General features: G+C 38.1%; 1 protein-coding gene across 1 annotated transcript in view; it reads left to right on the forward strand.

Annotated features, from left to right (window-relative positions):
* IMMP2L (inner mitochondrial membrane peptidase subunit 2) overlaps positions 1-12,757 on the forward strand; it is a 950,351-nt gene that overhangs the window by 182,655 nt on the left and 754,939 nt on the right. The window lies entirely within an intron of this gene.

Here is a 12,757-nt window from a genome sequence, read left to right on the forward strand (position 1 = left end):
ACTGATGGTACTGTTATGGATATATTCCTTAGTAAGTGCACCAATCAATTTTATACACATTTAGCAGAATATATCTATCAAATCATCAACAAATTTTAAAAGGAATTATTTATTATTTATTCTCTTGAACTTGAAACTTCTAGGTTACATTGGTATGGATATTAAAAATATAATAGTATTTACTGTGTAATAGTATTTCAAAACTATTTATTTTTTATAGGTAGATCTTCTGAGATGTGATGTCATTTCCTAAGGGAAATTGTCTGAAATTATTTTATTCCTATCTTACTTATATGAAAAACAATATTTAAAAATGAATAGAAAATACTGAAGTCAACAATTACAACCATGTGCTAATTTCTGTAAAGAAAGTCTGTATTATTGGTGTTGTCAGTAAGACTGATCTTTTTCTACAAAACGTTAACATTTTATGAATGCAAGAAAACTTACAGTTCAAACTATCTTTATTCATAGATGAGCAAAAAAAATCGAGAATGAATGAATTCACACTGGAAATGTTAAAGCCTGCTAATGAAAGTCTGGACTAGAATCTAGATCTTCGTATTCTTTGGCTATAGCATACATACCAAACTAATGGAAAAGAGTAAAAGTCATCCAAAGAAATGCTAAATAAGATTATATAATTTCATCCCCTTATGGCTTTATATTCTGTATGGTTATCATCTTTTTTGTCATCTTTGCCAGCAAAAGACACAGACTGATTTAAAATCAAAGGAGGAATTTACCTGAAATTTTTAGACTGAGGGAGGCTCTCAGGATTGAAGGGAGACTGCATAGTTAGATAGAAGGGAGACTCCTCTCCTTGAAACAGGGAGGTATCAGCCAGATCCAAAGGTCTTGGTAACAGGAACAGTCAACAAAATTGCCCAGGCTCTGTTGCTGACTTGGATCAATTCTGACCTAGTCCTTGGTATGTACATAAGTTAGTAACTCAGTTTTATCCAACTCTTTGTAACCCTGTGGACTGTAGCCTGCCAGGCTCCTCTGTCTAAGGGATTCTCCAGGCAGGAATATTGGAGTGGGTTGCCATTTGCTTCTCCATTGTATATACATAGTCTGTTTAATAAACCAAGTCCCAAGAGACTGTGTTTCATTGACTAACCTTGTGTTTTGTGCTGGCCAACCGATACCAGGAATTGTATAGAAATGATCCCAGAGCAGCCTCTGAAGGACACCTTTGGTTTCTGTCATTGGAGGGCATGCATTCAGATTTATGTTTCCATCAGGATGGTACAGTGAAGGAGAAGATTCCCTAAAAGAGAGGTGAGTAACATCGGGAAAGGGGCTGGGTGCCAGGCTGCCACTAAATGACATATGTTCACTTCACTTGTCAAGTGATCATATTATGCTGGAAAGCTTGTTCTACATCCAGTAAAATCTGCCTTTTCTAAATAACATACTAAGTACTTTTAAATGTGAGTTACCTAGTGTATATAGAATGAGACTATTTTAAAACCTTTTCTGTATTACATTGTCTCTGGTAGCATTTTAATTACTCAACAATTTTTTCTTTTTTTCCACCATGAGGGGTCAGAGGAAGGAAGACACAGGGAAATTCAACTCTAAGATAGCATTGGTTTTTGAATTTTATATACAGCATTTGCTGCCCACAGTGAATAGAAATAATAGCTATAATTTATTTTCTACCTACTGGTTTAAAGTACTAGATGGTGATTTTACTGATATATTCAGCACAAGAAAAATTTGAGGTCATTAACTTAGGTTCAGGAAGGTAACAAAAACACAGTGGAGCCTGGAGTCTAAAAGTATGGGGTCTAGAATGAGATTTCCTGGGTTCAGATTTTGACTCTGACTCTTGCTCGCTGTATGACCTTGCATGAGTTACCTAATCTTTCTGTTGCTGGTTCTTCTTTCTGAAGAGTGGTGAAAAAAATAGGATCTACATCATAAGAGTGATTATGATTGCTAAAAGATACAATCTGTATTCAGCGCTTACTAGTCAGACACGAATGAGCGACTGAACTGAACTGAACTGAGCATGGTAGTGTTAGTAGCCGGGCACTTAGTAAGTAATAAATTTTAGCAACTAATATAATGATTCACATTAAACCTTGTTAACTGTACTATTTGTTACACTACACTGCACACACACACACACACACACACACACACACACACACGTTTTTTGTTGAGGGGATAAGACTTACCAAATTGAAGAAGCAGAAGAATTAAAGAACTGGACCTAAAATTAATACTATGCTCTTAACTCAGTGGAATAAAAACATTGATTATTACTTCAAAGATATTTATTAGTCTGTGGTGTGCTTCATTGTGAGGGCTTTTCATATTCTTTAAGTTTTCTAAAAATTGAGGTATAATTGATATATTTCATTAGTCTTGGGTATACAACATGATTCAATATTTGTCTGTAGTGTAAAATGATCACCACAATAAATCTAGTTAGCATCCATCACCATTCAATATTATGTTATTTTTTCTCTGATTAGAACTTTAACCCATTTTTATTTAATTTTTATGAATGGTTTAAGATGTAATTGAGTTTTGTTCTTCTGCATGTGGCTGTTTAGTTTCCCCAACACCAGTTATTGAAGAGATTGTCTTTCCACATTGTATATTCTTGCCTCCTTTGATATAAATTAATTGACGGTATATGCTTGGGTTTATTTCTGGGCAATCTGTTACACTGATCTGTGTGTCTGTTTTTATGTTTATGGCATACTGTTTTGTTTGCATAGCATGTAGTGTAGTTTGAAATCAGGGTATGTGATGCATCCAACTTTTTCTTTCTCCAGCTTGCTTTGGCTCTTTGGGTTCTGTTGGGATTTCATACAAATTTTAGGATTGTTTTTTCTATTCCTGTGAAATATGCCATCGGCACTTTGACTGGGATTGCCTTCAATCTGTGGATTGGTTTTCATAGTATGGTCATTTTAGCAATGTTAGTTGTTAGAGTCCTTGAACACAAAGTATCTTTTCATTTATTTGTGTCTCCTTCAATTTTTTTCATTAATGTCTACAGTTTTCACTGTATAGGTCTTTAAACTCCTGAGTTAAATTTATTCCTAGGTATTTTATTCTTTTTCATATAATTGTAAATAGGGTTGTTCTCTGAACCTATTTCTGATAGCTTGCTATTGATATATGGGCATATAACAGATTTTATTCTTAATTAATTTAATTATTGAAGGATAATTGCTTTACATAATTTTGTTGTTTTCTGTCAGACTTCAACATGAATCAGCCATAGGTATTACATATATCCCCTCCCTTTTGAACCTCTCTCCTATCTCCTCCCTCCCCACCCCTCCCCTCTAGGTTGACACAGAGCCCCTGTTTGAGTTTCCTGTGCCATACAGCAAATTCCCGTTGGATATCTATTTTACATATGGTAATGTAAGTTTCCATGTTACTCTTTCCATACATCTCACCCTCTCCTCCCGTCTCCTCATGTCCATAAGTCTATTCTTTATGTCTATTTCTCCCCTGCTGCCCTGTAAATAAATTCTTCAGTACCATTTTTCTAGGTTTCATATATATGCATTAGAACATGATAGTTATGTTTCTCTTTCTGCCTTAATTCACTCTGTATAATAGGTTATAGGTTCATCCACCTCATTAGAACTGACTCAAATGCATTCCTTTTTATGGCTGAATAACATTCCATTGTGTTTATATACCACAACTTCTTTATCCATTCATCTGTCCATAGACATCTAGGTTGCTTCCATGTTCTCGCTATTACAAATAGTCCTGCAATGAACAATGAGATACATGTGTCTTTTTCAATTTTGATTTCCTCAGGGTATATGCCTAGGAGTAGGATTTCTGGGTGGTTTTGGAGAAGGAAATGGCAACCTACTCCAGTACTCTTGCCTGCAAAATCCCATGGGCAGAGGAGCCTGGTAGGTTACCGTCCATGGGGTCACGAAGAGTCGGACACGACTAAGCGACTTCACCTTTACTTTTCACATTCATGCATTGGAGAAGGAACTGGCAACCCACTCCAGTATTCTTGGCTGGAGAATCCCAGGGACAGAGGAGCCTTGTTGGCTGCCACCTGTGGGGTCGCACAGAATCGGACACGACTGAAGTGACTTAGCAGCAAGTTTGGACTTTGTTTGTTCCTCATATTCTTATAGTAGTTTTGAACTAATTATTAAAATAACTTATAGAGCTTTATTGTACCTTTATTCTGCTTTGTAATATGCTACTTTACACATGTGAGAATAAGTAACATATATGTAGTTATAAAACATAGTAATAAGAAAACAGTCATGCATCTGTCATGGAAGATATTACACTTCACAGTCACCTATCTGATTCCCCTGTCTGATTCTTCTGCCTCTCATGTTGTTTGGACTATGTGTTTATCATTCTTCCGCTTTTTTGAAATTTTATTTTATTTTTATTTTTAAAATTTTTATTTTTACTTTATTTTACTTTACAGTACTGTATTGGTTTTGCCATACATTGACATGAATCCACCACGGATGTACATGAGTTCCCAAACATGAACCCCCCTCCCACCTCCCACCCCATATCATCTCTCTGGATCATCCCTGTGCACCAGCCCCAAGCATCCTGTATCCTGCATCAAACATAGACTGGCGATTCATTTCTTACATGATAGTATACATGTTTCAATGCCATTCTCCCAAATCATCCCACCCTCTCCCTCTCCCTCAGAGTCCAAAAGTCTGCTCAAGCTTTTGATTTGGAAATCACTTTAAATTACACAAAGTCTCAAGGGTAGTACAGAGAACATCTGAATACATCTGTGTTTAATGATACTTATGTATACACTGTACACACACATACAGAGTGGGCATTTACATTCATGTTTTTCTTCAGAATCTTTTGAGAGTAAGTTGGTGATGTCATGTCAGGAACCTCATTCCATAGTTCATCAGGCACTCTATCTATCAGATCTAGGCCCTTAAATCTATTTCTCACTTCCACTGTATAATCATAAGGGATTTGATTTAGGTCATACCTGATTGGTCTAGTGGTTTTACCTACTTTCTTCAATTTAAGTCTGAATTTGGCAATAAGGAGTTCATGATCTGAGCCACAGTCAGCTCCCGGTCTTATTTTTGCTGACTGTATAGAGCTTCTCCATTTTTGGCTGCAAAGAATATAATCAATCTGATTTCGGTGTTGACCATCTGGTGATGTCCATGTGTAGAGTCTTCTCTTGTGTTGTTGGAAGAGGGTGTTTGCTATGACCAGTGCGTTCTCTTGGCAAAACTCTATTAGTCTTTGCCCTGCTTCATTCCGCATATCAAGGCCAAATTTGCCTGTTACTCCAGGTGTTTCTTGACTTCCTACTTTTGCATCCCAGTCCCCTATAATGAAAAGGACATCTTTTTTGGATGTTAGTTCTAAAAGGTCTTGTAGTCTTCATAGAACCATTCAGCTTCAGCTTCTTCAGCATTACTGGTTGTGGCATAGACTTGGATTACCGTGATATTGAATGGTTTGCCTTGGAAACAAACAGAGATCATTCTGTCATTTTTGAGATTGCATCCAAGTACTGCATTTCAGACTCTCTTGTTAACCATGATGGCTACTCCATTTCTTCTAAGGGATTCCTGCCCGCAGTAGTAGATATAACAGTCATCTGAGTTAAATTCACCCATTCCCGTCCATTTTAGTTCGCTGATTCCTAGAATGTCGACATTCACTCTTGCCATCTCCTGTTTGACCACTTCTAATTTGCCTTGATTCATGGACCTAACATTCCAGGTTCCTATGCAATATTGCTCTTTACAGCATTGGACCTTGCTTCTATCACCAGTCACATCCACAACTGGGTATTGTTTTTGCTTTGGCTCCATCCCTTCATTCTTTCTGGAGTTATTTCTCCACTGATCTCCAGTAGCATATTGGGCACCTACCGAGCTGGGGAGTTCCTCTTTCAGTATCTTATCATTTTACCTTTTCATACTGTTCATGGGGTTCTCAAGGCAAGAATACCAAAGTGGTTTGCCATTCCCTTCTCCAGGGGACCACATTCTGTCAGACCTCTCCACCATGACCTGCCCGTCTTGAGTTGCCCCGCAGGCATGGCTTGGTTTCATTGAGTTAGACAAGGCTGTGGTCCTAGTGTGATTAGATTGACTAGTTTTCTGTGAATATGGTTTCAGTGTGTCTGCCCTCTGATGCCTTCTTGCAACACCTACCATCTTACTTGGGTCTCTCTTACCTTGGACGTGGGGTATCTTTACATAGCTGCTCCAGCAAAGTGCAGCCACTGCTCCTTACCTTGGACGAGGGTATCTACTCACTGCCGCCCCTCCTGACCTTGAATGTGGAGTAGCTCCTCTCGGCCGCCCACGCAGCCACCGCTCCTTAGAAGTGGGGTTGCTCCCCTCAGCCGTGGCTCCCCTCAAATCCCTTATGATTATACCGTGGAAGTGAGAAATACATTTCAGGGGCTAGATCTGATAGATAGAGTACCTGATGAACTATGGACTGAGGTTCAGGAGATAGGGATCAAGACCATCCCCATGGAAAAGAAATGCAAAAAAGCAAAATGGCTGTCTGGGGAGGCCTTACAAATTGCTGTGAAAAGAAGAGAAGGAAAAGCAAAGGTGAAAAGGAAAGATATAAGCATCTGAATGCAGAGTTCCAAAGAACAGCAAGAAGAAATAAGAAAGCCTTCCTCAGCGATCAATGCAAAGAAATAGAGGAAAAGAACAGAATGGGAAAGACTAGAGATCTCTTCAAGAAAATTAGAGATACCAAGGGAACATTTCATGCAAAGATGGGCTCGATAAAGGACAGAATGGTCTGGACCTAACAGAAGCAGAAGATATTAAGAAGAGGTGGCAAGAATACACAGAAGAACTGTACAAAAAAGATCTTCATGGCCAAGATAATCATGATGGTGTGATCACTCACTTAGAGCCAGACATCCTGGAATGTGAAGTCAAGTGGGCCTTAGGAAGCATCATTATGAACAAAGCTAGTGGAGGTGATGGCATTCCAGTTGAGCTATTTCAAATCCTGAAAGATGATGCTGTGGAAGTGCTGCACTCAGTGTGCCAGCAAATTTGGAAAACTCAGCAGTGGTCACAGGACTGGAAAAGGTCAGTTCTCATTCCAATCCCAAAGAAAGGCAATGACAAAGAATGCTCAAACTACCACACAATTGCACTCCTCTCATGCGCTAGTTAAGTAATGCTCAAAATTCTCCTAGCCAAGCTTCAGCAATACGTGAACTGTGAACTTCCTGATGTTCAAGCTGGTTTTAGAAAGGCAGAGGAACCAGAGATCAAATTGCCAACATCCACTGGATCATGGAAAAAGCAAGAGAGTTCCAGAAAAACATCTATTTCTGCTTTATTGACTATGCCAGAGCCTTTGACTGTGTGGATCACAATAAACTGTGGAAAATTCTGAAAGAGATGGGAATACCAGACCACCTGACCTTCCTCTTGAGAAATCTGTATGCAGGTCAGGAAGCAAGAGTTAGAACTGGACATGGAAGAACAGACTGGTTTTAAATAGGAAAAGGAGTACGTCAAGGCTGTATATTGTCACCCTGCTTATTTAACTTCTATGCAGAGTACATCATGAGAAACTCTGGTCTGGAAGCAGCACAAGCTGGAATCAAGACGCCGGGAGAAATATCAATCACCTCAGATATACAGATGAAACCACCCTTATGACAGAAAGTGAAGAGGAACTAAAAAGCCTCTTGATGAAAGTGAAAGTGGAGAGTGAAAAAGTTGGCTTAAAGCTCAACATTCAGAAAACGAAGATCATGGCATCTGGTCCCATCGCTTCATGGGAAATAGATGGGGAACTAGTGGAAACAGTGTCAGACTTTATTTTTTGGGGCTCCAAAATCACTGCAGATGGTGACTGTAGCCATGAAATTAAAAGATGCTTACTCCCTGGAAGGAAAGTTTTGACCAACTTAGATAGCATATTCAAAAGCAGAGACATTATTTTGCCAACAAAAGTCCATCTAGTCCAGGCTATGGTTTTTTCAGTGGTCATGTATGGATGTGAGAGTTGGACTGTGAAGAAAGCTGAGTGCCGAAGAATTGATGCTTTTGAACTGTGGTGTTGGAGAAGACTCCTGAGAGTCCCTTGGACTGCAAGGAGATCCAACCAGTCCATTCTAAAGGAGATTAGTCCTGGGTGTTCTTTGGAAGGAATGATGCTAAAGCTAAAAGTCCAGTACTTTGGACACCTCATGTGACGAGTTGTCTCATTGGAAAAGACTCTGATGCTGGGAAGGATTGGGGGCAGGAGAAAAAGGGGGTGACAGAGGATGAAATGGCTGGATGGCATCCCCGACTCAATGGACATGAGGTTGAGTGAACTCCGGGAGTTGGTGATGGACAGGGAGGCCTGGCGTGCTGCAGTTCATGGGTTCGCAAAGCGTTGGACATGACTGAGCGACTGAACTGAACTGAACTGATGATATTGCCTTCCTTTGCTGTTAATTATTTCAATGTCATTTCCTAAGAATGAAGTCTATTTTAATATGACCAAAATAACCTAATATTAATTTTTATCTAACTTACTATATTTGAATTTTGTTAGGGCACCTGATAATGTATTTCGTAAATATTTGTTTTTTTCTCTTGTACAAGATCCAGTATAGGGACACATACTGTATTTGGTTGTCATGTCTCTTTATAGTCTGAAACCATTCTCAGTGCTTTTTTCTCTTTTTTGTCTTATTATATCATTGACATATTTGAAAAATACAGAGTTCTGTTTTTTTTTTTTTTTAATAGAATGATCCCCATTTAAGTCTGATGTTTCCTCACAATTTAGTTTCAGGTGTCACATCCTCAGACAGAATATTACAAAAGTGATATTCCTTTCCAGATATTACATCTGGAAGCACTCAGTGTTCACCTGGTCAGGGTATTGTCCAGTTTCTCCCCTTGTTGCTGGTGAGTAGGTTTTGGGGACATATTCTGAGGCCATACATACATCCTATTGCTAATAAAAAACTTCTCCTCTTGACTGTTGATAATTCTTGCCTGAACCCAGTGTTACTGTTGAGGTTGTAAGATGATAACTGGTTCCATTCCAATGCCAGCAGCAGTCTACTTCTATCAGTCAGCTCAGCATTCTATCAGCCTTTTGCAAGGTTCTGTCAACCTTTCTTTCCCATTTCTATCTTTATGTTTTCCCTGTTTCTCCCCCAGTGACCTATAATCTTGAGTCCCTGTGACATGTCTTCTCATTCTTCGAGTATTTCTTTACTTTCTGGTGTGACAAGATGCTCCAGGCTCCTCCTTGTGTACCTTCACTGCTCAGCGCTAGAATCAGCTCTTTCTCCAAGGAACTATGGTTCTTGAGTGAGAAACGGAATGTGGCATCTGATGCTAGGTTTATTGTCTTTGTAAGTTGATTGATTGTGGTTTTTAAATCAGTTGGCGATTCTTCTTTTGTATTTAAGCCAAGTGGTTATTTATTGAGTTTCTCTGACTTAAGATACATCCTTCAAAATCTGTGACATTTTCATTCTCTTTGTGTTTTTTTTAGTCCTTCATGTATTTGTGACACTTTTCCTCATGAGTGTCAGGATTGGCCGCCATGTTGTAGGATATCCAATAGCTGCCCTAGTGTGTGATGAAACGAATTGGATTAGTATTGATACCTGTCTCAGGCAGGTATTGAAAAGGATGAACGTGAGGTGTTTTCAACAAATGAAATACTCATTATAGCAGATTGTGTTTTAGAAGCTGAATACTTTCACATAATCCCTTAATTCTCTACATCCATCTTGAAGTACAGGGAACTAAAGAAATGAAGAATTGCTAATGTCACTCTGGGATATTAACATTATACTAAATTACATATTTAAAGTTCAGCAGTACAAAGGTTAGGACCTTCTCATTTAAAGTTTATCTGTTTCTTGAGCAATTTCGTGTTGATTTAGCATGGTAACAGTAGGATTTGGTATATTGGATATGACTTTTAATAGAAATAAATGCTATGTATATAATTATAGTTTATATAAACATACTTTGTAAGTTTATCTAAATATATACATAGATACAAGTATATGTACACATTTCATACTAGTTTGATACTTCCTATCTAATATGATCTTGCAATTATTGTTTAATCAATACAAAAAGTTGGGAATTCCCTGGCATTGATGTGGTAAGTATGACTCAGTGCTTTCATTGCCGGGGCTGGGTTCAATCTGTGGTTGAGGAGGTAGGAAACCATGCTGTATTGCCAAAAAAAGAAAAAGAAAGAAAAAGAAACTGTAACTAAGACAAATTATGTGGTTTTGTTGGAGACAGATAGCCATGTTCTGTATATACATTCAAACCCTGCCGGGTTGATAAAAAAGAATTGAGGTAGATTATATTTAAAAAATTGTTATGTACTGGTTTTTATTCTATCAGATGCCATAAAAATACTGAAGCATAAGAGTGGAGAAAAACAAATATGCTAATTGCAACAGCTATTACAGTGCTATGATTAAGAACTAAATTTCATTTTATTCATTTTGACTCTATCTTCACCACCTGTTTCATGCCATTAATTTTATTAGTCCTTGGAGGAGGTTATTGTCTATTTAAGGAGACAGATTATTTGAATATGAAAAGTGATGTGAAAGTACAAAGCAAATAAACTTTACCCATTGTGTGTGTGTGTGTGGGCACACAGGCAGGCTTCCTGGAGGAATAGGTGCCTGAGTTGGGCCTTGAAGGACAGTTAAGAATTAGCCAGAGAATAAATAGGGTAAGGGTATTCTAGCCAGGGATAGCACTGTGGACAGTTACCACATGGTGTGTGCAGGGAGCTCAGATAATATGGTAGGTGATGGACAGTGGTTGCATGATGAGGCTAGAAAGGGAAATAGGGGCCAAATAATCATGTCCACTTTTTTTTTTTTTTTGAGTTGGAGACAACTGAAGTGTTTTTAAGTAAAAGAGTGCCCTGTTAGACTTGTTATATTCCTCTACTCTTTCTGCTGTGGAGAGGATAGATTGAAGGAGGTAAGGACACTCTTGCAGTTGAGGATAATGAGGAACAAATGTGTTGCCAACATTTAGTTTGAGACTTATGGTCTTAGAAAATAAACTGGTGGTGCTAGTAAGGTGACAAAAATAGAAACATGAGGATCACCTAATTCTCAAGATCAGAAAGAAGTGGAGATTACTTTTTCAAAAGAAAAATAGTTTCTCTATATTAAAATGTTCAAAGAAGTATTTCTCCCCTTCTTATGTCAGTGTTTATATACTTGCTAAGTCACTTCAGTCGTGTCCGACTCTGTGCAACCCCATAGACGGCATCCCACCAGGCTCTCCCGTCCATGGGATTCTCTAGGCAAGAACACTGGAGTGGGTTGCCATTTCCTTCTCCAATGCATGAAAGTGAAAAGTGAAAGTGAAGTCGTTCAGTCGGGTCCGACTTTTCGTGACCCCATGGACTGCAGCCCACCAGGCTCCTCCGCCCATGGGATTTCCCAGGCAAGAGTCCTGGAGTGGGGTGCCATTGTTCTGTATGTAAATCAGAGTGGATTTTTGTTAAATCAAATTCTGATTTAGTGGGCTTCTGATGGGGCCCCCCAGTTTGTGTTTCTAACAGGATCACAGATGATACTTCAACTGCTGTTCTAAGTACCATCCTTGGAGTAGCAAGGATTTAGATCTTATGTAGTGTTGTGATGATTATGCCACTGACAGTACTTTTATAATAAATACAGAGGTGATCTTCTTGTGATTATGAATTGGCTTTGGGTTGCCTTGGAGAGAGGCAAGAAAGAACGGGAGGGAGTGGGGAGAATGGGGAAAAGGGAGTTAGTTTAAGATACGAAAATGAATGAAAGGATAATGTGTCCTTTCAACTTGAGGTCTTCAGGTTTGGTACCTGTTCATTTTGCAAGGGACACATAGTCGATTTTGAAGAAATCCATTTCTAAGTCCTAGATCTCCATAGTCTTGCCCAAAACTGGTTCACCTGGGACAGTGTTTCTCCAGCATGTTCTCTTTTATTAACTGCCTTCTCACAACTGCTCTTTCATATAGCAGGAAGAAATGTGGATAGGCCTCACACGTGCCTTTCTTACTTTGCTGCATTTTTCCAAACTGGAAAGTATCCCTTGCGTCAAGCAGAGGATCAGTCAGGACTATTTGTATGGAGAAAATTAATGACTTCAAAACCCTAGGTAACAGATTCTTTTGCAGCTCAGATAGTTTCCTTTTTTTGTTGTTGTTTTTAAGAAACTTGTAGGAAGATGTGATTGAGTTATCAGCTGATACCTATTCTTAAAAATATTTGTATGATTATGTGTTTTTGAGTTATCAGCTGATAGCTTAAATATTCATAAAATATTTGTATGATTATGTGATTTTGAAGAATTAATATTGCTATAATAAAAATGCTGCCTTTTCTAGCTATTTAAGTGAACAAGGTTTTTCCATCCTTTCATAAAGAGAAAATGGAAAGAAAACTGATATATAAGGTTATTTCATACTACCAATATTTAATATCCAGAGGCCTATAAACAATTTTAGAAAAAAAAAAAAACAGTCCCATCTATTTCATTAAGAAATGCATTTCCAATATATATCTTCAGTTTTAACTCAACAGTTTTAGGAAATAAAGTTAATAGATATCCTGTGCCTGATTCATGTTGATATATGGCAGAAACCAACACAATCCTATAAAGCCATTATTCTCCAATTAAAAATAAATTTAAATAAAATTAATAGATATATAAGATTTTAAGATTTTTATTAAAGGTAATATATTTTATATA

Source organism: Capricornis sumatraensis, chromosome 5, assembly GCF_032405125.1.
Source record: "Capricornis sumatraensis isolate serow.1 chromosome 5, serow.2, whole genome shotgun sequence".
Classification (NCBI taxonomy): domain Eukaryota; kingdom Metazoa; phylum Chordata; class Mammalia; order Artiodactyla; family Bovidae; genus Capricornis; species Capricornis sumatraensis.